Source organism: Rhinoraja longicauda, chromosome 41 (genome assembly GCF_053455715.1).
Source record: "Rhinoraja longicauda isolate Sanriku21f chromosome 41, sRhiLon1.1, whole genome shotgun sequence".
In the NCBI taxonomy this organism is placed as follows: Eukaryota; Metazoa; Chordata; class Chondrichthyes; order Rajiformes; family Arhynchobatidae; genus Rhinoraja; species Rhinoraja longicauda.
Genome location: NC_135993.1, coordinates 5,542,636 through 5,566,716, shown reverse-complemented (window position 1 = coordinate 5,566,716; position 24,081 = coordinate 5,542,636). Strand labels below are relative to the sequence as shown.

The 24,081-nt window shown below is 51.1% G+C and overlaps 1 protein-coding gene across 1 annotated transcript in view; it reads left to right on the top strand.

Annotated features, from left to right (window-relative positions):
• rab4b (RAB4B, member RAS oncogene family) overlaps positions 1–8,170 on the top strand; it is a 33,904-nt gene extending 25,734 nt beyond the window's left edge. Inside the window, exon 9 of the mRNA XM_078430959.1 lies at positions 1,328–8,170. The gene's annotated coding sequence lies outside the window, so the exon portion shown is untranslated. The remainder of the gene's footprint in view (positions 1–1,327) is intronic.
• Positions 8,171–24,081: the final 15,911 nt, after the last annotated feature.

Below are 24,081 nucleotides of genomic sequence, written 5' to 3'. Positions count from 1 at the left end.
CGGGATGTCCCGGCTAATACGGGACAGTTGGCAACCCTAGCCTCCGGACAGTGTAGGCCCAGGCGCCCCCTTATAGAGGTTTTGTAGCAACCCGCCACCCAGCCTGGGCGTCCGCCATTGGTAGAGTCGGAGCACGTGGCCGCTGGCTGGGTGAGGTCACGTGGGGAGCGGGGCGGTGACATCACCCTTTGTACCGTACTTGGGAGCAAGGAAGTTGGCAACCCTAGCTGGGAGTCATGTTGCGCTTTCTAAATATGGATGATTTATGGGTGTTTGGTTAAGGTCACTAGGTTCCAAATTCCGTTGTTGGGCAAATCAAGAAGAAAGGGGGCATAACCTTAATCGGAGCCCAACAGACTCCGAGGGTGATATAGAAGATACACAAAATGCCAGAGTAACTCGGCATATACTCCACACAGTATCTCTGAACAGAAGGAATGGGTGACATTTTGGGTCGAGACCCTTCTTCAGGCTGAGAGTCAGAGAAGAGGGAGATACAGGTATGAAACATAGAAAATAGGTGGGTCATTCGGCCCTTCGAGCCAGCACCCCCATTCAATATGATCATGGCAGATCATCAACAATCAGTACCCCGTTCCTGCCTTCTCCCCACATCCTGTTTAATAAACCTTTCCTATCCATGTACCTGTTTAAATATTATTCTCCCAGCCTCGACTACCTCCTCTGGCTGCTCACTCCACATACCCTCTAAGTGGGAAAGCTGACCCTCAGGTTCCTATGAAATCTCCCCCTCTCACCTTGAACCCATCTCCTGTGGTTCTTGAATATTCTACTCTGGGTAAAAGACCGAGCATTCACCTATCTATGTCCCTCGTGATTATGTACATCTCTGTAAGACCATCCCTCAGTCTCATGCACTCCAAAGAATAACGGCTTAGCCTTGCCCTTAGGTGAAATGAACACAAAATACCCAGACTGAACCATCACTGTTCTCAGTGCTCTTTAGGGCTGTAGATGATTAGAGGAAGTTAGACACAAAATGCTGGAGCAACTCAGCGGGACAGGCAGCATCTCTGGAGAGAAGGAGAGAAGGAATGCGTGACGTTTCGGGTCGAGACCCTTTTTCAGATGTGAAGGGTCTCGAAACGTCACCCATTCCTTCTCTCCAGAGATGCTGGCCTGACCCGCTGAGTTACTCCAGCATTTTGTGTCTTATCCTCTTCAGATGTTTACAGGGATCCCTTTCAAGTTCAAGGAGATCCATGTAAGTTGTTGCGATCTTTCTTGAGTCAAAGGTCTGACCCGCTCTTTCTCTCTCCCCTCTCTCCCCTCTCTCCCCCCTCTCTCCCCCCCCCCCCTCCAACAGTGCTGCAAGTTGATCAGTTGATGGAAACCGTAGGACGAGGGGGTGAAGCATTGACCTTGGTTGATTTCCCTGTGGCTTGGTGCCTTGCCTTGCGGTCCAATGATCCAGTGAGCCTCCCTGTACAGTATACTGTGTGTCATCTGCCTGTTTAGTGAGCAAACCCTTTCAATTCCAATGTTTTATATAACTGTGCCCCATTTGGTTGGTCGTCCTGGCCACGTAACTCCACAGGGTGCAGAGAAGGAAAATATTATCCTCTTTTTATCAAAAAAAGAGACCACAGGAGAAGGCGTGTGGAATGGTTTCAGATTCCCCCATTTGGGCTGTTTAAATTTTTTTATTTCGGTGACGATTGATGCTACTTAACTCCTAACTATACTGGCAAACTCTGTGCAATAGATTTTATTCACCACCGCCATTTTGAGTGTCCCTATTGTTCAAAGTGGTCGACGTAGATAGACTTTCTCCATTCCCACATAATCGCAACCCATTGTGCTTCTAGCACGAAAGGGCACAATGACATTTAATTTTACTTCAATTTGCAGCATAATCAATCCTGTTGGCAGCACTACCTTGGCACCTGATGATTGGTTTCTATGTGCCCTTGTTCTAGTCTTCAAGGCTGTTTGTTATACATTCAGGTTCTCAGCCAGCTAACCTAAAGATGCTCCCTATCCCCAAGATCGCTCCCTCCGTCCATTGTTTCCCGATATCTTGCATATCTGACGCTTGTTTTCTGCAACATTTATTTGACCATTATCAGCTTGCACCTTGATTCTGGTGCTCTGGTACCTGGGCCCTGCACTCTCTGTCCTGGTGCACTGGTCCCGTCCCTGGAAAGATGAGAGGAGACCTGGCCCATCAGACGGCTTGGCTATTTGGATAGATCGTAGCTGAACACTTTTCCCCAGCACCAATAATATACCAACCTCAGTCCCTATCAACGAGAGAGTTCCGCGTTTGTGTTTAGAGGCAACCATGTAGTTCTTGTTGGGTTGTGGGGGGGGGGGGGGGGGGGAATGGTTCTAAGAGTTATCCTGAGGCCGATCCATCCCTGTCTCTCGGAGCTCGCAGTAGGGAATGCCCATCCCTGCTTGGGTCAGGGACTGGCTCTGAACCAGGTGGTGGGGTAGCTTGTCTAGATCCTGTTGCGTTACAAGCACCAAGTCCACTTCCGTGCCATCTCCAGTCCTGGCCTCGGACGACCTCCTTGTCCTCTCCCACCTGCGGCCCTGTGATGTTTGACCCAGCACTTGTTCACGCGAGAGGTGGCCGCCTTTAGCTCGCAACTACCCCGGCAGTGGCAGGGACTGGGCAACCCCAAACACAAGGGGCTTTGTGCTCTCACTGGCTCAGCTGGGTGGTAGAACTGAACGGCGCTGCTTCCGTCTGGCGTGACCGCTGACAACAAACCCAACACCTGGTTTAGTCGTCGTTCCAGGCAGTGCGTCCCTCTCCCCTCTCCCCACCCTGACGACTGAAGAGGGAAGAATAAGTGGCGCTAAGATTCTGGAGAGAAAAATAAAATTCCCCTAGTCAAACCCATTTCCCCGTTAACGTGCCCTCCGTTAATTCTCGCTGCATTCATCAGTCGAAGCAACTGGATTCTTTTCTGCTTTGTTTTATTTTTATATACGCGTCAGATGGTTCTCCCTACGACCGCGAGAACCTGCTGGGGGCGGGAGATTACCTGTCGCACAGGTGAGCCACACAGCCGTGGTTACAGGGACAGACACACGAGGGCGGTAGAGAGCCTGAGCCAGCGACCACTCAACATGCTGAGTCTTCCACATGGGAAATTCCTGGTGGATTTGCGATGGGCAGTCTTATGCCAGTGGGTTTTGGCTGCGATCTTTGGACCCGGGTCTTTATTGGCACCAGTTGAGACAGAGATTCCAGCGTCCACGGTCAGATCTGTAGATATCCCCGTTTCACAAGCCCACACCTCATGTCCCCCCCCCCTCCCCCCCCCCTGCTCGGACAAGGGGAAGGAGCACCATTGTAGTTTAAGGGGGGAGCCTTTGACTCTAGAACGCTATCCCACAAGAATTATCACCATTATTAAAGGCCGGGGAGAGGGATTCAGACTAATGTACTGGAAGCGCTGTTTTGCTCGTTAATTTTTAATCAGTAATCTTCTGTAAAATCACCCGACTGGATCTTGGTTTAATCGAGCCCTTCGATCATTCAAATGCTGCAGTGGCAAAGCAGTTGTTCAATATCTGGAGAGGGTGTGAGAGTTCACCCTCACTTTGTTTCCTTGACTACTTCTCCCTAGAGATACCGCCCCTCAGATGCTGCACTTTCTGCTGCGTCTTAGTTCTGAGAACATAAATCTCGCCTGCTGTACAGTACCGCCCTACCACATGCATGTGTCACACAACTCTGTACAGTACTGTTAACCTTATAACATGCATGTGCTACACAACTTTAACAGTGCGTGAGTTGATTACCCCCCCCAACCTTTTCAAGATACTCCAACCTCGTGCAAACTTAGTGAACCTCGTCCCAACCTGACGCAAAGGATCAAATCCATCCTAGTTGAGCAACCCAAGAGAATCCCACCGGCCTGGAGCCCCCTCGAGACAAGGGACAAGTTCAGATACTAAACCTGAAGCCCAACGTAGTTTTCCCATTAATGAGAAGGATGAGGGAGTTTGGTTGTTGGTGAGGCAGTGTGCATGCTTCTATAGTCACTGCCCACAGACACGCACACATGTGCACGCGGAGAGACACGCCCACACGGAGCGACACGTGCGCACACTGAGACACGCGCACACGGAGACAGGCATACACACGGGGAGACATGGGCACACGGAAACACGCAGGCACACGGAGACACGCACATGCACACGGAGACATGCACACGGAGACACGCGCACGCACACGGAGACATGCACACGGAGACACACGCATGCACACGGAGACACATGCATGCACACGGAGACACATGCATGCACACGGAGACGCATGCATGCACACGGAGACACATGCATGCACACGGAGACACGCACACGGAGACACTCGCACGCACACGGAGACATGCACACGGAGACACATGCATGCACACGGAGACACGCGCACCCGGAGATGCGCGCGCAGGCGCGCACACATGGAGACTCACATGCAAACACGCACGGACGCACGCACACACACACCTCTCTTCTCTTTACTCTATCCCCCCTCTCATCCCCGTCTCTCCTACAAACCTCGTCATTTACAAAGAACAATATGATTGCAAAAAGAATGGGCTTTCCTTTGACCGAAAGTGTAACGGTTTGGATAGTTCGGCTCCTCGCAGAGTCGTGGGAGCAAAGTTTAGAGCGGCAAAAGTCACGGCTGGGGATGAACTGTGGGCAGGAAGGTGCATGTGGGAGATTACAGAGCACGTCCCGTGCTAACACACACACACACCCGGGGCTGGGATAATGATTAAAGTGCGCAGTTTATGATGTCGCCTGGCCTTGAGTGTGTTGCAGCACGGTTTGATGCGTTCCCTGGCGAGATGCCCAGCTCACTGCCATCTGTTGGCACCTCAGGGGCAACATCGCGAGATGCCCTGCCCTCTGATCTGCTCGCTGCATTCACGTGGTTCCCTGTTGCCCCCCCATCCCCCCACTCCCCCGGCCCCTATCGAACTACCAAGGCATCAAGAGTGTAATTCAACTAAATAACCTTGTCCAATGTATCTTCAATGTGGGAATCGAGGGGGAGGATGTGAATGTAACAAGTTTTGAAAAAAGTTTACATAGATTCCCCTCCATTTCATACCAGTGATGAACACAAAGTGCTGGAGTAACTCAGCCAGTCAGGCAGCATCTCTGTAGAAAAGGGGGCCCGAAACATCACCCATCCTTTTTCCTCCCGAGACGCTGCCTGACCCGCTGAGTTAGCCATGGCAAGTTGCTCAGTGGGTTAATACGCTTGCCTCCAGACCAGAGGGTTGTGGGTTCAAACGTCAAAGGGGTTTCAGCCACGCCGAGTTACTCCAGCACTTTGCCCCGATCTTTGATGTAAACTGGCATCTGCATTTCTGTGTTTCTACATGTCCCCTCCAGTTCAGTCCAGTTTGTCAAAGTCACTCGTAGAAAGTGTAGGAAGGAAGGACATGTGCCAGCTTTCACTTGAAAATGGACACACAAGTGCTGGAGTTTGCTGGAGCGTGTGTAGCACAGCACTGGATGACAGCCCTGCTGTGGGTCAGACCCTATGTGGCTTGGACCGCGAGTTTGTCCCAGTGCAGGCCTCCACCGCCCGGATAATCCTCGGGCTCCGTGTGTCTTGTTCCGGCACACTGGAATAATACAACATGGCCGTCGCCGGTCTGTGCGGGGCTGGGATGGGGTAGGTTTTAGTTCCTCGTGTGTAACAGTGGATGGGCTGTGTTTTGTATTGCTCTTGCCCGCTCTGCCTACAGGTGCGGCAGGAGAGGAGTGTACCTGTGGCGGGCTTGTGCTGACGTGACCAGCCCAGTTTCTGGTCACCCCAGGCTCCCATGACCGACCGCTGTTGTACCATCTCTTGCCCTGGGACCTTGGTGTCCTTCTATGGATCCGGTACACACAAGTCATGGTCTCTCCTCCCCCCCCCACTCCCTCTCCTCTCCCAGGGGAGAGGGTGTTGGAAGATCACGTTGGGCCGCGGGTTTTCTGGCACGTATCGACTCTACAGTCATCCCAGCGGCCTATCATTAGGCGACGATGGTCTGTCCATTGTCAGCACCAGTTGCATGCTGCCCCCTAGTGTCCAGTCACACTTGTATCTACTTTGCACATGTGTCGTCCAGGTGGTTTAAAGACTGAGTGAGCATCCGTATCTGTTCAGCATCAACAAGGCAGGTGTTGTCCCTGGTGTGTGCGGAGTGTGGGGCTCGGACAAGGCAGGAGCTCCACACTCGAGTTCCACTCTCTACTCGGGGAATATCGCAATAGGACAGGCTCAATGCCCACTGTGGTTGAAACCCTCACAGTAACTAACGGCAAGAGTGACCGACAGCTTCAGCTGGCTCCCTCTCATTGATGCGGGAAAACGCTTAGTGTTTGCATCGGGACACACACACACACACACACACACACAACCAAATTATTTTCCCTGAAATACCTTGTCCTGTCAGAACCACAAGTCATCTGGCCAATGCAAATGGCTTAACGCCATCTCCCCTCATCCCTCCCCATCTCCCCTCATCTCTCCCCACCCCTCCTCACCCCTCCCCATCCCCCCTCATCTCTCCCCACCCCTCCTCACCCCTCCTCATCCCTCCCCACCCCTCCTCATCCCTCCCCACCCCTCATAATCCCTCTCCACCCCTCATCATCCCTCCCCACCCCTCCTCATCCCTCCCCACCCCTCCTCATCCCTCCCCACCCCTCCTCATCCCTCCCCACCCCTCATAATCCCTCTCCACCCCTCATCATCCCTCCCCACCCCTTCTAATCCCTCCCTATCCCTCCCCACCCCCCCTCATCCCTCCCCACCCCTCCTCATCCCTCCCCACCCCTCCTCATCCCTCCCCACCCCTCCCTATCCCTCCCCACCCCCCCTCATCCCTCCCCATCCCTCCTCATCCCTCCCCATCTCTCCCCACCCCCCATCCCTCCTCAAATCCCCCCACTCCCCATCCCTCCCCACCCCTCCCACCTGGTACCCCTGGTTCCCCTCATCTTCCAATCGTTTGCCGAGCGTACTTGGAAGTGCCCTCCATGGTCCTTTACTTGGTCTCCTGAAAAGCTTAGAAGCATGAGCTGCCATTCCGGCTGGGTCCTAGTCCTTGCTGAAATCCCTCCCAAATCTTGCTATGTACAGCGTTTAACAAAAACGTGGATTATTTTTGAACGCGGAAAGTGTTGCTGACGGGTTCGGCAGGCTCGGAGCCTCTCTGTAAATAGTTGTTTTGTTTGCCTTTCGTTTCCTGATGGTGTTTTGTCAATGTTATTTATTCCTTCCCACCTCGCTGTGATTATCGCTGCACATCCCATCTGGAATTGTCAGCTCGGATGGGGGTGGGGTTGTCATTGCCGAGCCTCTCCCATCCCCACCCCTCTCTCCCCCCCCCCCCCAACCTCTCAAAATGGTGGCCACTGGAGCAGATGGAGGTGGGGCATGTTAGGACCACGTGGCTTGAAGGTTCAGTGTGACAGGAAGGGTGATGAGTGTGTGTGTTTGTCTGTCCCCACTCACACACCGCGCCCCGGATCGCCTCTCAGACCAAACCCATCTCCTCCACTGCTCTAAGTCATGGTCTCTTCCCCCCCCCCCCCCCCCCCACCCCTTCACTCCCCACCCCTTCAACCTCACCTGCTTGAGACCCACCCACTGAGATGGGCGCTCTGACCCCCATCGATGACACTGGGAGGTGGACAAGTCTCTTTAGACCAAAGATACTAGAGGAACAAGATAGACCACTCGACCCTAAAAACCGTAGTACGTCACGGCGGCCATTTTAGTAGGCAGAAACATTTAAAAAGAAAAACAAAAAAAATCTGTGAGTTGATAGATGAGATATATTCTGCATGTTAATGGTATCATCAAACATACTGTTCCTCCAAAACACTGATTACACTGCGAGAGGCATAGCGAACGGCGGGTTTTGCCTACTAAAATGGCTCCTTTGCGTACTACACTTCAGTATAGGTGATTTCAATGGAGTGGTTCATCTTGCCCCTCTAGTATCTTTGCTTTAGACTCCATTTCCCGCTGGCCCGTGAGCCCCAGCCTAACGTGGCGGCCATCCTTACTGGCGGAGTCCCTGACGCATCTACCCACGGGGTCCACTGCTCCACAACACACACCTGATCCAAAGGTAAGACACAAAATGCTGGAGTAACTCAGCGGGTCAGGCAGCATCTCGGGAGAGATGGAATGGGTGACGTTTCGGGTCGAGACCCTTCTTCAGACTCGACCCGAAACGTCTGAAGAAGGGTCTCGACCCGAAACGTCGCCCATTCCTTCTCTCCCGAGATGCTGCCTGACCCGCTGAGTTACTCCAGCATTTTGTGTCTACCGTCGATTTTAACCAGCATCTGCAGTTTTTTTCCTACGGACAAGAACAAGAGGAACATCCTTGTTGTATAGTCCCTGACAGAAGCTGGGAGGTAGACCCCTATAAGCATGAGAAGACAGACATTATAAAGCTGGTGTGACTCAGCGGGTCAGGCAGCATCTCTGGAGAAAAGGAATGGGCGATGTTTCGGGTCGAAACTGAAGAAGGGTCTCGACCTGAAACGTCGTCACCCATTCCTTCTCTCCAGAGATGCTGCCTGACCCGCTGAGTTACTCCAGCTTTTTGTGTCTATCTCCGGTTTAAACCAGCATCTGCAGTCCCTTCCTACACGCATTTATAAGCGTCACCTGTTACACTTCCTCCCATCTTGTTACCAAGGCCGCACCTTTTGCTTTGCTTCGAAGGCACAAGGTAGAGAACGTGAATGATGTTTCACCCTTATCCACCCAGTTCATGTAATTTATTGAAGTCAGGCAGTGGGCCTTGGAAGGATTAAATGGAATGGAATGGAGGTTAGCTCGGACCATTCTCTGCGTTAATACACAAATGTTAAGGGAGTATTGGTGGAATTGAAACAGAAACATTGCTGTGGCCTTTTTGAGGTACGTAATCTTTAATATAATAACCCATTGTGTCTCGTGCCTGTGGAGAGTCTCGGCACAGAGACTGCACTATAGTACCTTTTTTTGAAAAGCACTCATACTGTGATTGGGGAGGAAGAATTAAATCTCCAATGATTCCTTGTGTTAAGTTGTGTTTTTATTTTGTGGTGTTTTATTTTTGCTTGCACATGCATTCATACATGTCACACAACCTGCTGCTAATGGCACGTTGCCCCGGATGTACAAGATTCCTGTAACAAAGTCATTGATTACATTAAAACATTTTAAAATTGCGCCAACAGGCTGTCTCGGTTTGTCTGTGTTTGAGGGGGGTGGATTTCTGTCTCTGCTGAAAGTGTTCGTGGTCACAGTGGGGTTAAAGGCATCACACCATCCACTTTGGTCACTGCTCCTACATAAAAGACACAAAATGCTCATTGATTCAGCAGTTATAGGAGCAGAATTAGGCCATTCGGCCCATCAAGTCTACTCTGTCGTTCAATCGTGGCTGGTCTACCTCTCCCTCTCAACCCCATTCTCCTGCCTTCCCCCCATATCCCCTGACAACCGTACTAATCAATAATCTATAAATCTCTGCCTTTACAGCTGTCTGTTGCAATGAGTTCCACAGATTCAGCACCATCTGACTACAGAAAACCAAAGATAGACACAAAGAGCTAGAGTAACTCAGCAGGACAGGCAGCATCTCTGGAGAGAGAGTTTGGGTGACGTTTCGGGTCGAGACCCTTCAGACAATCCTGACGAAAACCCTCCTGTCCTTTGTAAAGGTGTTTCCTTTCATTCTGAGGCTGTGGCCTCTGCTCCTAGACTCTCCCACTAGTGGAATCAACCTCTCCACATCCACTCTTTCCAGGTCTTTCACTATTCACTACGTTTCAATGGGGTCCCCAACACTGGAGTAACTTGAAGGATCAGACACCTCCGCAGAACATGGATAGGCGACGTTTCAAAGAGGCCAATTAGCCTGCAACTATGTGGGAGGAACCCGGACCACCTGGAGTAAATCCACGCGGTCGTAGGGCAAACATGCAAACTCCACACAGACAGCATCCGAGGTCAGGATGGAACCTGGGTCTGTGGTGCTGTGAGGCAGCAACTCTACCAGCTGCACCACTCTGTCACCCCGGGTTCTACCCTAGTAGTTTCGTTTCAGTTTAGTTTAGAGATACAGCGCGGAAACAGGCCCTTTCGGCCCACCGGGTCCGCGCCAACCAGCGATCCCCGCACACTAACACCCACTAGGGACAATTTTTACATTTACCAAGCCAATTAACCTACAAACCTGCACGCCTTTGGAGTGTGGGAGGAAACCGAAGATCTCGGAGAAAATCCACGGGGAGAACGTACAAACTCCGTACAGACGGCGCCCGTAGTCGGGATGGAACCCGGGTCTCCGGCGCTGCATTCGCTGTAAGGCAGCAACTCTACCGCTGCGCCACCGTGACCGCCCAATTAGTATCGCACTTCACACATTATTCCATTACCCCAGGGGTAATATCTCTTCCCTTATTTGGAGGGGCGTCTCCACCACACCCTGCCCCCCATGTCCAGCAGCGGAAGGACCCTAGACTGTGGCCCTCCCCCATAGAGCCTTGTAGTTGGCTGCACCGAGCTTCAGTGCGTCCCTCAGCACGTACTCCTGCAGTCTGCAGCGGGCCCAGTCAGCAACACTCCCGTGCCATGCTTTAGACTTTAGTGGTACAGCACGGAATCAGGTCCTTCGGTTCACTGAGACCCCGTATGCTAACACCTCCACATGCCAGCGACCATTTACAATTTTACCCCCTCACCAATTAACCTACAAACCTGCACGCTTTTGGCACGTGGGGGGGAAACTGGAGCACCCGGAGAAAACCCACGCAGGTCACTGGGAGAATGTACAAACGCCGTACATACAGCACCCGTAGTCGGGATCGAACCCGGGTCTCTGGTGCTGTCAGGCAGCATCTCAGGAGAGAAGGAATGGGTTGACGTTTCGGGTCGAGACCTTAAGACAGAGTCGGGGGAGAGGGAGACAGAGATATGGAAGGAGGAGGTGTGAAAATTAGAAATCAAAGGAGATGCAGTTCAAGGAAAATGTAGAATGGTTCATTGTTAGCTGGGGGAAGATGACAACTAGGCGTATAAAGATAAGATTCCCTTGTCCCGCCCCCCCTGACATCAGTCTGAAGAAGGGTCTCGACCCGAAACGTCACCCATTCCTTCTCTCCTGAGATGCTGCCTGACCCGCTGAGTTACTCCAGCATTTTGTGAATAAAGATAAGATTTAATCAGGGGGACAGTCAGACTGGTCGGAGAACTAAGATGGGGGAGGGATGGAGGGAGGGAAAGAGGCAAGAGTTACTTGAAGTTAGAGAAGGTATTTATTCACAAAATGCTGGAGTAACTCAGCAGGTCAGGCAGCATCTCGGGAGAGAAGGAATGGGTGACGTTTCGGGTCGAGACCCTTCTTCAGACTGAATCAATATTCATACACTGAGTTACTCCAGCATTTTGTGTCTCTCTCTGGTAATTGATGATTTCTAACCCTCTCTAGTCAGTTTTATTTCAAGGTGGCTGTGTTCTCTCCCTGGATACCATGGGTGGCGCTGGAACTAAGGACTGCAGAAACTCAGAGTCTGTTTGTACTGAACCAACTGTTGTTGGATGCGCCGTAGAAAGCATTTTATCCGGACGCATCACAGCCTGGTTTGGGAACAGCTCCGTCCAAGACCGCAAGAAATTGCAGAGAGTTGTGGACGCAGCCCAGACCATCACACAAACCAACCTCCCTTCCACTGACTCCATCTACACCTCACGCTGCCTCGGCAAGGCCAGCAACCCAGACCTTCACACAAACCAACCTCCCTTCCATCGACTCCATCTACACCTCACGCTGCCTCGGCAAGGCCAGCAGCATCATCAAGGACCAGTCTCACCCCGGCCACTCCCTCTTCTCCCCTCTCCCATCGGGCAAGAGGTGCAGAAGTGTGGAAACGCACACCTCCAGATTCAGGGGCAGTTTCTTCCCGGCTGTTATCAGGCAACTGAACCATCCTCTCACCAACTAGAGAATGATCCTGACCTCCCATCCACCTCATTGGAGACCCCTGGGCTAACTTTAATCAGACTTTCCTGGACTTTGCCTTGCACTAAACATTATACCTTTTATCCTGTATCTGCACACTGGACGGCTTGATTGTAATCATGTACAGTCTTTCTGCTGACTGGTTAGCACGCCACAAAAAAGCTTTTCACTGTACCTCAGTACACGTGGCAGTAATAAACTAAAGATGCGGCTCCAGCCGAGGCTAAGTGGTTAAGTCGATAATGTTCCAACAAGCTCGGGGCAGCACGGTGGCGCAGCGGTAGAGTTGCTGCCTCACAGCGCCAGAGACCCGGGTTCGATCCCGACTACGGAAGCTGTCTGTACGGAGTTTGTACGTTCTCCCTGTGACCTGCTTGGGTTTTCTCCAGGAGCTCCGGTTTCCCTCCACACTCCAAAGACGGACAGGTTTGTAGGCTAATTGGCTTAGTATTGAAAGGAAGCATGCAGGTACAGCAGGCAGTGAAGAAAGCCAATGGAATGTTGGCCTTCATAACAAGAGGAGTTGAGTATAGGAGCAAAGAGGTCCTTCTGCAGTTGTACAGGGCCCTGGTGAGACCGCACCTGGAGTACTGTGTGCAGTTTTGGTCTCCAAATTTGAGGAAGGATATTCTTGCTATTGAGGGCGTGCAGCGTAGGTTTACTAGGTTAATTCCTGGAATGCCGGGACTGTCATATGTTGCAAGACTGGAGCGACTAGGCTTGTATGCACTGGAATTTAGAAGGATGAGAGGAGATCTTATTTATTATTTTATTTTTTTCATATTTCAGATACAGCGCGGAAACAGGCCTTTTCGGCCCACCAAGTCCGCACCGCCCAGCGATCCCCGCACATTAACACTATCCTACACACACTAGGGACAATTATTTTTTTTTTTACATTTACCCAGTCAATTAACCTACATACCTGTACGTCTTTGGAGTGTGGGAGGAAACCGAAGATCTCGGAGAAAACCCACGCAGGTCACGGGGGGAAACGTATAAGATTATTAAGGGATTGGACACGTTAGAGGCAGGAAACATGTTCCCAATGTTGGGGGAGTCCAGAACAAGGGGCCACCGTTTAAGAATAAGGGGTAGGTTATTTAGAACTGAGATGAGGAAAAACGTTTTCAGTCAGAGAGTTGTGAATCTGTGGAATTTTCTGCCTCAGAAGGCAGTGGAGGCCAATTCTCTGAATGCATTCAAGAGAGAGCTAGATAGAGCTCTTAAGGATAGCGGAGTCAGGGGGTATGGGGAGAAGGCAGGAACGGGGTACTGATTGTGGATGATCAGCCATGATCACATTGAATGGCGGTGCTGGCTCAAAGGGCCGAATGGCCTCCTCCTGCACCTATTGTCTATTCAAATCCCCCTCTCTCTCTCCCTCTCTAAGTTGTCCACAAAATGTCTCAGGCACGTACGTTTCTGGTCAAAATACACCAGGGACAGAATGATAAAGTTGTCAGAGATGTGTCCCCCTGAGAGAATGAAAACAAATCAAAGGTTCCTGTTTCTGAGAGAGGCCCAGTGCAGAGTCTGAAGTAGGGAGTTTGGGTTAAAATAATATCGCCAGCGTGCTGTGGAGCGGCAGTGTGTACTGTGTACGTGACCAGCCTTACTGCAGCTGGGGCCCCAGAACAAACTTCACTTCCACTCACAACGAGGAAGTGTCCTGTAGTATGTTAGCGCTGAGAGCACGACTCTCGTTTTCTCTAGCTGCCCTCAGGCGTGGATTACGTCCGAGCTAAATCCCTTTTTTAAGATAGGCTCAGTGCGTTGGGGGCAGTGGGTTCAAGTCCAGTTCGAGAGCTGGAGCACTAAAGGCGTGATCGGAGCAGCCTCAATCCGTGAGAGTTTCCGCCTCACACCCCCCCCTCTCGCCATAGGTCAGACCCTTCGGCCCACCGAGTCCGCGCCGACCAGCGATCCCCGCACACTAACACTATCCTACACACACTAGGGACAATTTAATATTTACACCAAGCCAATTAACCTACGAACCTGCACGTCTTTGGAGCGCGGGAGGAAACCGAAGATCTCGGAGAAAACCCACGCGGGTCACGGGGAGAACGTACAAACTCCGTACAGACGGCGCCCGTAGTCGGGATTGAACCCGGGTCTCCGGCGCTGTGAGGCAGCAGCTCTGCCCGCTGTGCCACCGTGCTGTGATGTGTTAGGATGGCACTATTTCCATGCAGAACATTCATCAAGGGAGACACAAAATGCCGGAGTAACTCAGCGGGACAGGCAGCATCTCTGGAGAGAAGGAATGGGTGACGTTTCGGGTCTGGACCCTTCTCTGATCATCCAGGGATTTGTACAACAGTCACACAGCACTGAAACAGGCCCTTCAGCCCAACCGGTTCATGCTGACCAGGATGGTCCATCTAAGCTAGTTCCATTTTAGTTTAGAGAGATAGCATGGAAGCCGGCCATTCGGCCCACTGAGTCCATGCCGACCAACATTCACTAGAGGCTGGAGATTCTCACCACACACAGACACGCACACGCACGCACATACATACACACACTACAGACACGCACACGCACGCACACACAGACAGATACGCAGACACACACACACAGACACATACTGACATAGACACATGCACAGACACGCACACATACACAGACATGCACACACACATACACACACAGACATACAGACACGCACACACAGACACGCACACACAGACACACACACACATATAGACACACACACTCAGACAGACACACTCAGACACACACACACAGACAGACCCACACACACACAGACAGACATACACACACAGACACACACACAGACACACACGCAGACAAGCACACACAGACAGACACACACACACAGACAGACAGACACACACAGACACACACACACACACAGAGACACACACAGACACACACACACACACAGACAAGCACACACAGACAGACACACAGACACAGACAGACAAGCACACACAGACAGACACACACACACACACACACAGACAAGCACACTCAGACAGACACACACACACACACACAGACAGACACACACAGACACACACACACACACACAGACAAGCACACTCAGACACACAGTCACAGACACACACACACAGACACACACACACGCGGACAGACACACAGACATACAGACACACACACACACACAGACATACACAGACACACACACAGACACACACACACACAGACAGACACACACATGTGCCCCCAGTGTGACCTGTGTGCACAGACAGCTCATAACCTGGGGTTGTGCATGATCCTCCTGGTTTAATCCGGGTTAGCGGATTACGAATGTGCGCATCTGTCTGTCTGTCTGGGTGAGATACAGGGCAGTGGGGACATCGATAAGGCTTGCCATATTTGTGAGCTCAGTGTTAAATGTGCCTGCCCTGCCCACCGCCCCAACCCCAGCTATCACAGCCCCTGCCTCACAGCTCCAACCATCCCGGCTCAATCCCGACCTCTGGTGCTGTCTGTGCGGAGTTTGCACGCACGCACTCCCTGTGACCGTTTGGGTTCCCCTGCTTTGGCACTTTGTACGGAGTTTGCAAGTTCTCCATGTGACCGCGTGGGTTTCCTCCGGGTGCTCCGGTTTCCTCCCACGCCCCAAAGACGTGCGGGTTCGCAGGACAATTGTTTTTGTTTAGAAACAGGCCCTTCGGCCCACTGAGTCCGCACTGACCAGCGACCCCCGCACATTAACACCATCCTACACGCACTAGGGACAATTTTACATTTATACCAAGCCAGTTAATCTGCAAATCTGTTTGTTTTTGGAGCGTGGGAGGAAACAGATCTCGGAGAAAACCCACGCAGGTCACGGGGAGAACGTGCAAACTCCGTGCAGACGGCGCACGTAGTTGGGATCGAACCTGGGTCTCTGGCGCTGTGAGGCAGCAACTCTACCGCTGCGCCACCGTGCCGCCCTCTGTAAATTGCCCCTCGTGTGTAGGGAGTGGGTGAGAAAGTGGGATAACAGAATTGGGTGTGAACGGGTTAACGATGGTCAGTGCGGACTCGTTGGGCCGAAGGGCCTGTTTCCATCCCACATCTTTCAATTAGAAAACCTTCCTACTTTTGCACCATTCTTTACATCTTTAAACTTTCCCCTGAACTACTTGTCTGTCTCAGTATCATATCATATCATATCATATATATACAGCCGGAAACAGGCCCTTTCGGCCCTCCAAGTCCGTGCCGCCCAGCGATCCCCGTACATTAACACTATCCTACACCCACTAGGGACAATTTTCACATTTACCCAGCCAATTAACCTACATACCTGTACGTCTTTGGAGTGTGGGAGGAAACCGAAGATCTCGGAGAAAACCCACGCAGGTCATGGGGAGAACGTACAAACTCCTTACAGACAACGCCCGTAGTCAGGATCGAACCTGAGTCTCCGGCGCTGTATTCACTGTAAAGCAGCAACTCTACCGCTGCGCCACCGTGCCAGGAGGACACATGGATCTTATACAGGGACGTGGCACCAAGGCACAAAGACAGTCACGGTCCCATTGAATGGGGTAGCAGGTGTGATGGACTGAATGGCCTCCTATTTCTTATGCTCGTGCAAACCAAAGCGCTGGAGGAACTCGGTGGGTCAGGCAGCATCTGTGGAGGGAATGGAGAGGCGATGTTTTGGGTCTTTCCGATCTGGAGAAGGGTCCTGACTCGAATCATTGCCTGTCCATTCCTTCCTGGGGAGACACTGTCCCTGAATCTGGAGGTGACTGAAGGGGGTGCCCTGATAATCTGGAGGTGTGTGAGCTCCTGTTGAGCACTGCCGAGGGTGCTACGCAAAGGAAAGATGTTGTCGACAATTGGCATCCCAATAACAGACCTCTCGTACACTAAGGATGCATCCCTGATCTTCCAATCAACCTCACTGCAGCACTTTTTCTCGGTGCACTTTCTATGCAACTGTTACACTAAATTTTGCACTTTTATATTTCCACTACTTGTTGTGTTCAGGTACGGTTAGACTGTCATTATAAGTCAAGTCAAGTCAATTTGAAAATTCAAGTTGAAAGACTGGAGCGACTAGGCTTGTATACACTGGAATTTAGAAGGATGAGAGGGGATCTTATCGAAACGTATAAGATTATTAAGGGGTTGGGCACGTTAGAGGCAGGAAACATGTTCCCAATGTTGGGGGAGCCCAGAACCAGGGGCCACAGTTTAAGAATAAGGGGTAGGCCATTTAGAACGGAGATGAGGAAAAACTTTTTTAGTCAGAGAGTTGTGAATCTGTGGAATTCTCTGCCTCAGAGGGCAGTGGAGGCCAATTCTCTGAATACATTCAAGAGAGAGCTAGATAGAGCTCTTAAGGATAGCGGAGTCAGGGGGTATGGGGAGAAAGCAGGAACGGGGTACTGATTGAGAATGATCAGCCATGATCACATTGAATGGCGGTGCTGGCTCGAAGGGCCGAATGGCCTCCTCCTGCACCTATTGTCTATTGTCTATTGTCTAATTTTATTTGTATAGCACATTTAAAAACAACCCACGTTGACCAAAGTGCTGTACATCAGTTCAGGTACTCAGAACGAACATGCAATGGCACACAAACATAACAGCACATACATAAACAGTTCACAGTGCCCCCTCAGAGGGCCTCAAACGCTAGGGAGTAGAAATAGGTTTTGAGCCTGGACTTGAAGGAGTCGATGGAGGGGGCAGTTCTGAGGGGTAGCATGCAAAATAAACCTTCTCAGTCTGAAAAGGGTCTCGACCCAAACCTTCACCTTTTCCTTTTCTCCAGAGATGCTGCCTGTCCCGCTGAGTTACTGCAGCGTTTTGTGTCATACCAAGGAACTGCAGATGCTGGTTTGGACGAAAGATAGGCACGAAGTGCTGGAGTAACTCAGCAGGCCAGGCAGCATCTGACTATCAGGGAATCCCCCTCGCCCTAGGTCATCTGTTACCAGCTGCGATTTGGCCAGTCCCTTTTCACTCCCCCCCCCCCCCCACCCCACCAACAGAAGAAGGGTTCCGACCCGAAACGTCACCCATTCCTTCTCTCCAGAGATGCTGCCTGACCCACTGAGTTACTCCAGCATTCTGTGTCTACTATTTAAACTAACATCTACTAGTTTTTATTTCCCTAAACTCAGTTACTCCAGCACTTTGTGTCTTTGGAAGATTACTGGTGGTGGAATCTTATAAGTGATAATTAGATCAATCGAGAGAAAGTAGGAAGATTATACCTCAGTTACATAAGACATTGCTGAGCATACGACTGCAGAACTGTGTAGAGTATTACTGTTCTTAATTAAGGAAGGACATTAATGTGATTAAAGCTGTTTACCAGACTGATACCTAAGGGTTGTGCAGACTCGTGAGGAAGACAAGGGCTTATGTGCACTGGAGTTTACAGGGGTGAGATTGAGACAGTTAACACCCTGAGATAAATATGACAACGAACATCGAACAGTGTTTAAAAAAAAACTGCAGATGCTGGTTTAAATCAAGGGTAAACACAAAATGCTGGAGTAACTCAGCGGGTCAGGCAGCATCTCTGGAGCGAAGGAAAGGGTGACGTTTCGGCTCGAGACCCTTCTTCAGACTGCAGAAGTCTGAGGAAGGGTCTTGACCCGAAACGTCACCCATTCCTTCTCTCCCGAGATGCTGCCTGCCCCGCTGAGTTACTCCAGCATTTTGTGTCTACCTTCAAGACAGCTTTGAAGCTACAACTAGCCTGTTTTACGATTTTTACCAAAGCCAATTAACCTACAAACCCGCACGTCTTTGGGATGTGGGAGGAAACCGGAGCGCCCGGGGAAAACCCATGTGGTCACAGGGCAAACGTGCAAACTCCACACTGGCAGCACCTGAGTTTAGTTTGGTTTAGTTTAGAGATACAGCACGGAAACAGGCCCTTCGGCCCACCGAGTCCGCACCGACCAACGATCGATCCCCGCACACCAACACTATCCTACACACAAGGGACAATTTACAATTTTTACCAAAGCCAATAAAGACAACAAACCTGTATGTCTTTGGAAGGTCAGGATCGAACCCAGGCCTCTGGCATTGTTCACAAGTTCACATGTTATCGGAGTAGAATTAGGCCATTCGGCCCGTCGAGTCCACTCCGCCATTCAATCATGGCTGATCTCTGCCTCCTAATCCCATTTTCCTGCCTTCTCCCCATAACACTTGACACCCGTTCTAATCAAAAATTTGTCTATCTCTGCCTTAAAAATATCCACTGCCTTGGCCTCCACAGCCCTCTGTGGCAATGAGTTCCACAGATTAACCACCCTCTGACTAAAGAAGTTCCTCCTCACCTCCTTTCTGAAAGAGCGCCCTTTAATTCTGAGGCTGTGCCCTCTGGTCCTAGACTCCCCCATCGGTGGAAACATCCTCTCCACATCCACTCTATCTAAGCCGCTCATTAATCTGTAAGTTTCAATGAGGTCCCCCCTCAACCTTCTAAACTCCAGCGAGTACAGGCCCAGTGCCGACAAACGCTCGTCAAACGCCAACCCACTCATTCCTGGGATCATTCTGGTAAACCTCCTCTGGACCCTCTCCAGAGCCAGCACGTCCGTCCTCAGATAAGGGGCCTAGATTTGCTCACTGCTCTACCCGCTGCCCCAACCCGAGTGCCGCCCACATTCTCTGACCACCCTCCATGTACCCGTCACAACTTTAGACCGGCACGGTGGCGCAGCGGTAGAGTTGCTGCTTTACAGCACTTGCAGCGCCGGAGAATCAGGTTCGATCCCGACCACGGGTGCTGTCTGCACGGAGTTTGTACGTTCTCCCCGTGACCTGCGTGGGTTTCCTCCGAGGTCTTCGGTTTCCTCCCACACTCCAAAGACGTGCAGGTTTGTGTGTTAATTGGCTTGGTGTGTGTGTAAATTGTCCCGAGTGTGTGTAGGATAGTGTCAGTGTGCGGGGATCGCTGGTCGGCGCGGGCCGAAGGGCTTGTTTCCGCGCTGTATCTCTAAACTAAACTAAACTAAACTCGCTCACCACAAACCCCTCCTTTGCTAAAACTGACACGTTGTCTAAGGGTATCAATGAATGAAGCAACAGGCTGGCGGTCAGTGTACTGTTTACTGTAAGTGTGCTGGACTCTGTCCAGTCCCACAGTGCTGCCAAGGGTCAACATGTCATCTTGTTTTTAGCCCCTGCACAGAAGGAAGTACATTCTAGGAACTCCGTCCCTCCTTCCCTCCCCCCCTCCGTCCCTCTCCCCCTCCCCCCCCCCCCCCTTCCCCTCAACCAAGTCTTCCACCAAGTTTTTTTTAGTTTAGTTTAGAGATACAGCGCGGAAACAGGCCATTCGGCCCACCGAGTCCGCTCCGACCAGCGATCCCCACACACCAACACTATCCTACACACACCAGGGACCAGGCAGTGGAGGCCAATTCACTGGGTGAATTTAAAAGGGAGTTAGATAGAGCTCTAAGGGCTAGCGGAATCAAGGGATATGGGGAGAAGGCAGGCACGGGTTACTGATTGTGGATGATCAGAAGAAGAAGAGATCACAATGAATGGCGGTATTTATGCACAAAATGCTGGAGTAACTCAGCAGGTCAGTTTCTAGAAGGGTCTCAATAGACAATAGACAATAGACAATAGACAATAGGTGCAGGAGTAGGCCATTCAGCCCTTCGAGCCAGCACCGCCATTCAATGCGATCATGGCTGATCACTCTCAATCAGTACCCCGTCTCGAAACGTCACCCATTCCTTCTCTCCTGAGATGCTGCCTGACCTGCTGAGTTACTCCAACATTTTGTGAATAAATACCTTCCATTTGTACCAGCATCTGCAGTTATTTTCTTACACAATGAATGGCGGTGCTGGCTCGAAGGACTGAATGGCCTACTCCTGCACCTATGTTCTGTGTTTCTATGTTTCTAGGGATGATTTACAATTTTACCGATGCCAATTAACCTACAAAGCTTGCATGTCTTTGGAATATATATATAAGTATATACAGTATATATATATATATGTAACAAAGATTGACACAAAATACTGGAGTAACTCCAGTACTGTCTCTGGAACAGTGGGATTCACAAACTTTGCCACAGAAGGCTGTGGAGGCCAAGTCGGTCGACATCTTTTAAAGTGGAGATGGATAGATTCTTGATCAGTACGGGTGTCAGGGGTTATGGGGAGAAGGCAGGAGAAAGGGCTTAAGAGGGAGAGGTAGATCAGCCATGGTTGAGGGGAGACACAAAATGCTGGAGTAACTCAGCGGGTCAGGCAGCATCTCTGGAGAGAAGGAATGGGTGACGTTTCAGGTCGAGACCCTTCTTCACACGCCGACATTATCCTGTCTGTCCCGCTGAGTTACCCCACACTGGAATTTAGAAGGATGAGAGGAGATCTTATCGAAACGTATAAGATTATTAAGGGGTTGGACACGTTAGAGGCAGGAAACATGTTCCCAATGTTGGGGGAGTCCAGAACCAGGGGCCACACAGTTTAAGAATAAGGGGTAGGCCATTTAGAACTGAGATGAGGAAAAACTTTTTCAGTCAGAGAGTTGTGAATCTGTGGAATTCTCTGCCTCAGAAGGCAGTGGAGGCCAATTCTCTGAATGCATTCAAGGGAGAGCTGGATAGAGCTCTTAAGGATAGCGGAGTCAGGGGGTATGGGGAGAAGGCAGGAACGGGGTACTGATTGAGAATGATCAGCCATGATTACATTGAATGGCGGTGCTGGCTCGAAGGGCCGAATGGCCTCCTCCTGCACCTATTGTCTATTGTCTATTGTCTATCACATCTGCCCTCAGCCCGGTAGAGGTCAGCACGCCAGACTACCACAGCATCTCCCTTGTCGGCGGGTTTGATGATAATGTCGGGGTCTGAAGAAGGGTCTCGACCCGAAACGTCACCCGTTCCTTCTCTCCAGAGATGCTGCCTGACCCGCTGAGTTAACTCCAGCTTTTTGTGTCTCCCCTCAACCATGGCTGATCTATCTCTCCCTCTCAACCTCGTTCTCCTGCCTTCTCCCCGTAACCCCTGACACCCGCACTGATCAAGAATCTATCCACCTCCGTTTTAAAACAACATCCAACAACAGAGAGAGCTGGATAGAGCTCTTAAGGATAGCGGAGTCAGGGGGTATGGGGAGAAGGCAGGAACGGGGTACTGATTGAGAATGATCAGCCGTGATCACATTGAATGGTGGTGCTGGCTCGAAGGGCCGAATGGCCTCCTCCTGCACCTGTTGTCTATTGTCTAGATGCGCAGGAATGCTGGAGTAACTCAGCGGGACAGGCAGCATCTCTGGGGAACATGGAGGGCTGTACGTCGGCAATGTTTCTGGTCGACACCCTTCTTCAGTCGCTGAAGAAGACAATAGACAACAGACAATAGATGCAGGAGGAGGCCATTCGGCCCTTCGTGCCAGCACCACCATTCACTGTGATCATCATCCACAATCAGCACCCCGCTCCTGCCTTCTCCCATACCCCCTGACTCCGCCATCTTTAAGAGCTCCATCTAACTCTCTCCTGAAAGCATCCAGAAAATTGGCCTCCAGTGCCTTCTGAGGCTGAGAATTCCACCCTGAAGGGTCTTCAGTTCTTCCTTCTGAAGACCAGAAACGTCACCCGTCACCTCTCTCCAGAGATGCTGCCTGTCCCACTGAGTTACTCCAGCACTTTGTGTCTACCATGGAAAGCAGCATCTGCACTTTCTTCCTAAGCAATAAATAGATGAGCGGGGCAGGTTTTTTTTTTACACAGAGGGCCTGGAACGTGCTGCCAAGAGTGATGGTGGGGGCAGATACGATAGTGGCGTTTCAAGAGGTTTTAGGATAGGCACATGGATATGCAGGGAATGGAGGGATATGGGCAGGGTCACCAACTGTCCCGTATTAGCCTGTGCATCCCGTGTTTCGGGCTAAGTTAGTCTGTCCCGTAAGGGACCGCCCTTGTCCCGTATTAGTAGGGCTGCCAACTTCCCCACTCCCAAAGAAGGGACAAAGGGTGACGTCACCGCCCCGCGCCCCACGTGGCCTCACCCAGCCAGCGGCCACGTGCTCCCGCTCCACCAATGGCGGCCACCATTGGTGGAGCGGGAGCACGTGGCCGCTGGCTGGGCGAGGCCACGTGGGGCGCGGGTCGGTGACGTCACCCTTTGTCCCTTATTTGGGAGTGGGGAAGTTGGCAACCCTAGAAATGGGTCACGTGCAAACAGAGGAGATTAGTTTATCTTGGCATCATGTTCGGAATGGACATCGTGTTCCTGCAACGTACTGTTCAATGTTCTGACTAATAATTGCAAGAACTAGTTCAGAATAAATCAGAGAGATTTACAACATCCCTGGAGGTGATTTGACAGACCTCTTCAATTTATTCCCACTCCTCTTTTATTCCCACAGCTCAGCAATCCCTTTCCAGTTGCTCTCCGATAACCTTTTGAAAATTCCTACACAACATGCTTCCATTTTCACTTCCCTTCTTAAAATCAACGTGTTTCTCGTATTAAAGGGAGCAAAAACTGCCATCGCAGCGCACGTCCTTAAGTTTTAGTTAAGTTTAGAGATACAGCGCAGGAACAGGCCCTTCAGCCCACCGAGTCCGCGCCGACCAGCGATCCCCGCACACTAACACTATCCTACACACACTAGGGACAATTTACAATCTTACCGATGCCAATTATCCTACAAACTTGTACGTCTTTGCAGTGTGGGAGGAAACCGGAGCACCGGAGAAAACCCATGCGGTCACGGGGAGAACGTACAAACTCCGCACAGACAGCACCCGTAGTCAGGATCGAACCCGGGTCTCTGGTTTTCTCCGGGTGCTCCGGTTTCCGCCCACACTCCAAAGACGAGAAGGTTTACAGGTTAATTGGCTTCGGTACGATTGTAAAATTTCCCGAGTGTGTGTCGGATTGTCCTTCCGCTGGCTGGCCAGCACGCAACAAAAGCTTTTCACTGTACCTCGGTACACGTGACAATAAACTACACTGAACGGAACTGAACTAGGATAGCGTTGGTGTGCGGGGATCGCTGGTCGTTGTGGACTCGGTGGGCCGAAGGGTTGTTTTCTGAGCTGTATCTCCAAACAAAACTAAACA